The following is a 6,000-nucleotide window of genomic DNA, read 5'->3' as shown; positions in this document are numbered from 1 at the left end:
GCAAATAGTCCCCAAGAGGGACCTGAAGGGACCTGAAGTTTTCTTTCCACATGCAAAGCATTCCCCAACCTTGTTTCTAGAAGAGGCGTTTCCTCTCTCCAGGGCTACTGTCATGCAAGTGCCCTTCTCAGGATGAGATGCAGGTGGGAAGGACACTACATAGTTCGCAGTTCTAAGAGCTGTTACTCACTCCAAAGCAAACTGCTGTGCCTTGGAGATGCAATTGTAGGTGATCTGTCACTGTTGGAAACCAGAAGATGATTTTCTATTCATAACCACAAACCATACTTTACTTAAAATATACTTATGAACTGATCTCTCTCTCTCTCTCTTTTTTTTGTGAACTGATCTTGTACTTATGAACAGATCTTTTTTTTTATACCAAATGCTTTCTCCCTCCACCCCCCTTATCATGGGAGAGGATAGTCAATACTATTAGATCAGAGTAGAGTTCTTCTAAGTTTAGTGTCATGAGAAGAAAATGTTTCTTCCCTGAGAAATTGAATTCTGGAAGCTCAGGAGCCCAGTGGTACCATGCTTTATTTTCAATTCATTTCTTCTAATATCCTGTAAAATACATAAAAAATGGAACAAAGCCAATCTTGTAACTCAATGTATAAGATATGAAAAAGGTATGATATTGCTAGTATATTTGTTTTATGCATGTATATATAATATTCATTTCTTCTAATATCCTGTAAAATACATAAAAATGGAACAAAGCCAATCTTGTAACTCAATGTATAAGATATGAAAAAGGTATGGTATTGGTAGTATATTTGTTTTATGCATGTATATATAATGCTAAGTGGAAGTACTTTGGGAAACCAAAGAGTGGTCAAACATTCTTATTTTAAACAGGATCATGCTATTAAGACCTTGGCCATCAGAGGGCAGCATAGTCTACACAAATAACAGAATTGCATCTGAATTTTAATCTTCTGGGTGTATTTTGTAGGGCTTATACAGTATTTGGGTTCAAACAAGTGGAATAATAATAGAACCAGCATAATTTCCACCTAAATTCATATTTTTCCAACAAGTTATTTTAATCCTTTTGACTGAATAGTCATTAGAGCAAGAAAAATTGTCATCCAACAATGGCAGACATCTTTGTTTCTCCTTATATTTCTTTCTTTTTCAGCATATTGCCTTCATAGTCTATATTAAATTTCTATTTTTTCCAGTACTGAGGCTTGAACTAAGGATTTTTAATTTTTTTTTTGCTCAAGTCTCTACCATTTGACTATACTTCTATTTCTGGGTTTTTGCTGGTTAATTAGAAATAAGTCACACAGACTTTTCTACATAGGTTAGTTTTGAACTTTGATCCTCATATCCTGATTAGTAATTATTATAGGCATGAGATGATATTAATCAGCATGTAGTTTATTTAAAATATCACCTTGTTATTTTATGATCCTGGCCATATTAGTTCATTCTAGAAAGGATCAATTTCTGTACTGCACATACAAAGAGCTCCTAAGCAGTCTAGTGGATAAAAACATGTGCAGGAAGGCCCTGCCCCAAACAGTTATCTCTCAGCTATAGGCAGGTGTTGTTTCTGCCACTTAGAGACTTTCTGCCTCCCTTGAGTGGATAACAGGTAATAACAACATTTACCTCAAAAGATCTACAATGGATTTCCAAAATTTCCTGGTGTAGAGAAAGTTTCAGGAACAGTTGAGGGTGGAGTAATTTTTCTGATCAATGAGGTAAACATATTTATATACAAAAATCCAGTGATTCAGTTTCCTTTCTACCTAGGTTACGCTCGGTTGTGGTTCCTTATCAAGTCCTTCCATTTTCCACCATCACTTCCTGAGCATCATTAGAATATTAAAACTGTACTGTGGCCTGCAGAACAGCTGTAGGAAGGAAGACATCTGTTCCCCACCCCCACCCGCCCCCTTCTTCCAGTTGCAGGAGATGATTGCTCTCAGTCCTAGCAAATCTTTGCACATTCTTTTATCTGAGCCATCCAAGGCCCTTAGCAGTGCAGTTTAATCTAATTTGTTTCTTTTGTCAGATTTCATCTTGAGGTTGAAACCTTGGAAAGGCTGAGAAGGAGCCTGTCCTATGGGAAATTTGGTTTTTGTTCATTCTTCAGTGGCAGGTTGTGAGGTCAGGGCTGTCAAACTAGGGAGGACAGCTGTGGCTTGATGGGAGGACAGAAAGCCATTGGGGACAGTTTTACTGTGGCACCTTTTCTCTTGCTATCCCTTCACTTCCGCCTATGTGTGAAGGCTTTTTCTTATTTCTATTTTCAGTCTAGGAAAAAAAAAATCAGATTTAGGAAACAAGATTTAAAAAGGTATCATCTCCCCCCTCCCCAACCCCGTCCTGCACAGGAAGAAAACTTTGTACCCCTGGTAACACAGAGAGAATAAGGGTGCTAATTTACAAAAAGGAGCCAGTGCTCTAAGCCCCTAGTACTTAGATGCTTGGAATGCGCTTGTTACAATTGCTCTCATGGTGGCAGCAGACTCTCAGAATGGTGTTTCAGCTGAGCTGATTTTATTTTAGCTCATTGAAAACCAGAGCACATGGAAGGTCCTTTTCCAGAATACTGTGCAGACTATAGGTCTGGGCTGGAGAAGATGCTTAATTAAACTCATCCTGAGGTCACAAAGGAAAACACCCTTCTCCCTCTTAGAATTGACCTGATTCTCCTAACTCAGCAGCTAGAGAACTTGGAAATGTGTTAGAAGGACTAACAAACATATATCCCAAGAAGCCAGCTCCTTTGCCAGACTACAAAACAAGGAATCCCAAATAGAGACCGACAGACAGCTCTGACCTTCCAATTTAATTTTGTGCATAAGAAACAAAGACAACCAGAGAGGCCTAATTGCTATGTGTCAGATATGGCTCAAAGGACAAGCTTTCCTAAAAGAGTTACTTCTAAAGGTTCCTGTTATTTGTTCTCAAGGACTACCTCTCAGTTCATACATGAGGCCACCAAGTTAGAATTTGAGCTCCTAGGCAGGACATTAGTCTAGGGGAGTTTCCAACAAAGGGCATACAGCCACCTAGAAGGAATGAGATAGCCGGGGCACAAAGGTGTGCTCTCAGCTAATATGACCACAGCATTCACACCCCCCTAATGACTCTTATGATCCCCAATTTAAGGCAGGATTTAAGGGTAAGATGAAGTGTCAGGAAGAGACAGGAACATTACTGTGAAATCAGAGCCTTGAGGCTGGGGGATCTTGGTGGAGTAGAAGACAAGAAAGCTGAAGAAGGCACTTGGATTCATTTAGCCAGTCTGTACAGGTGCTGGAACCCAGGTCATAACCTCATGGCCAGCCCAAACTATGGGGTTCTGGATGTGAGAGGTATCACATGGAACAAAGGAGTCAGTTCCTCAGAATCCATCCTTCTCTGGAATCATGTATTGATCATACTTATTCTTCATTCATAATTTCCATGATACCTTATTTCCCATGATGCATCCATTTCAATGCCATTCATCCCTTTGGATTTGTTTGTTAGCTACATCAATTTTTGTTAGGACTTTAGATTAACCTTCAGGGAGGAGGAAGGGAGAGCTTTGAAGGAGGTATTTCTTCATTTCTGTGTGTGGGTGCACAGGAACAAACTTCCCTCCTTTAAAAGAAACCTTATGCCTTCTTCTTTGGCATTTTATATTTTTCCTACTTCTTTTCTTCTCCATTACAAATCATTAAAAAGAGCTGAAAGACGAGGTTAGGGTTCGTGATAGTGGTCAAGTGTTTATCCCCCCCTTAATTGATGCCCCCTGTCATCACTGCGCCCTCTCCAATAAACAGCGACGTAATGCGCAATTGTGCTATCAGATGAGGAGCCACGAGGATAGCGAAGTGCAAAGGTAAGTGGAAGCCAGCAGGACAGGCAGGGAATCTGGAGGTTGGGACTGCTATGTCAATACCAGGGCAATCACTCACTTCTTTAGATCTTCCTATCTTAGTTGTAACAATTAAGAGACCAGACTGGACTCATTCTTAAGGATGAGCATACATTAAAAGTTAATGTATGTACCAAAACAAACCAAACAACAAACTTTCTGTGATCTGTATGAACAACTTATAGAGCCAATCAAAAAAAAAAAAAAAGAAAGAAAAGGGAAAAGGCAGCAAAAGACAAAATTATGGAGCTGGTGATGGTCCTACTAGGCTCATAGAGAAAACCTCAGTACTGGAATTGCCACTAAAGTTGGAGAAACCAGGGAGATTTGTAATATGACAAGAAAATCAAAGCATGTCCAGCACTGCATACTGTACGACTGTATCCTCTCCTCTCCTCTTTTTTCCTCTCCTCTCCTCTTTTTTGCTGTAAACTTTTGGATATAATCTGGTACAAGACTCTCATGCCATTCTTCAAAGGGTGAGAGGACAGGTGCTAAGACATGTACTTGTCATTTATGAGACATGGCCAAGGTGCTTTTGACAGTGCATGGAGTTGCTGTGTTTCACCTTCAGAATGTTTATTTCTATCACGGCATACATATGTGCACACACACACACATACATACATGCATACATACATACATACATGCATACATACATACATGCATAATCTTAGGCTAATCATATATATAAATATATATATATATAGGAGCTCACAACCTCTTTACATTTTCTAGCAGCTAAATACCATTTGCACCGTGCATTTCCATCTACCTACTAGCAATTCTATTCTCTTGTTGCATTAAAGGAAACACACACACACACACACACACACACACACAAAACCATCTGCCCATCTTTGTGAAAACCTAATAAAAGTAATAGCAAAGAGAGACAGGGCTTATTCAATTTGGTTTAGACCTGGGCAACATTAATTTCCTTGTCTCAAGACAGCCCATATCTTAGCAGGATTTGATAAAACTCAGCAAAGGGCTGGTAAGGGTCACGTAGTGACTCATCCTATTGGCACAGGGAGAGTTAAATAATAAAAAAAAAAACCCACATTGAAATGCAATCCTGGCTCATGTTACCCATTAGCTAGGTATATTATTGATGAAACTTATAGTCAGATAATGCAAACAATAACAATGTTATTGATTGAGGAGATGTCAGGCAAATAGGTACTTATCATGATGCCGCTGATAAGCTTGCGATCTCCCTCCTGTGGCAGGGACAGAGGCCTATTGATTTTGCAGTTGGTCATCTGTGGCTTTCAGCTGACATGAGATCTGCAGGCTGATTCTCCATGCAAGAGCAGACTTCAGAGCAGGGAGCATAGTCATCACCTAGCAATCCCACCAAATTCTGGCTGCGGGGAAGGCAAGGGTCGACACCACATGAAAAAAGAGAAGCTGGCAGTGCCGCTAGGTCACTGAATGTTTGGGGGCTGCTTCTTTCTTAGGGTACACTTCTTTCTCCCATGTCTCCATGCCTCACACAAGATCCTGTCCCTAAGCAGCTGGCACAAGGGCTGAGTGTGGAGCTGCTCAGTAGGAGCGCAGAAGACAGATGAGACCTGCAGACCCTCCCCACTGAAAACCAAATGCATCACCTCCACGGCACATCTGCTCCCAAACCTGGGCTTTCCAGTTGGCAGGGAAATCTGGCCAGACTTATTATTATTGCTTCTCTCAGCATGTGATCAGCCTGGGGCATTCATGGTTGATTGTCTAAATTTTAGAAGTGAACCAGCAAAACGCCATCTCTCTTAGTACTTTTAGTATTAGCCAATTACATGGCTGTGAAGGAGATATAATAATACTCATTATTTTTGGATAACCTTGCAAAAAAAAGATGCTTGATGTCTGCCAAAGGAACCGGGGTGATAGTCTGACATTTATTGGAGTGGGAGAAAGAGAGGATGAAGCTGGTTTGGGGGGGTGGAGCACAGAGGATCAGAGAACTAGGGTGCTATTTATTTTACTTTCCTACAGATAATTCTGTGGATTATTTGCTGATCTCATATGAAAGGGACTAGTATATTTGGGTTCATATTTGCCAGTTCTTTATCAAAGCACCAAAAGATAGTGTTTACACGAAGGTGACATGCTAG

Source organism: Megascapheus bottae, chromosome 21 (assembly GCF_031878675.1).
Source record: "Megascapheus bottae isolate mThoBot1 chromosome 21, mThoBot2.hap1, whole genome shotgun sequence".
NCBI lineage: Eukaryota > Metazoa > Chordata > Mammalia > Rodentia > Geomyidae > Megascapheus > Megascapheus bottae.
This window is presented reverse-complemented; position numbering follows the sequence as displayed.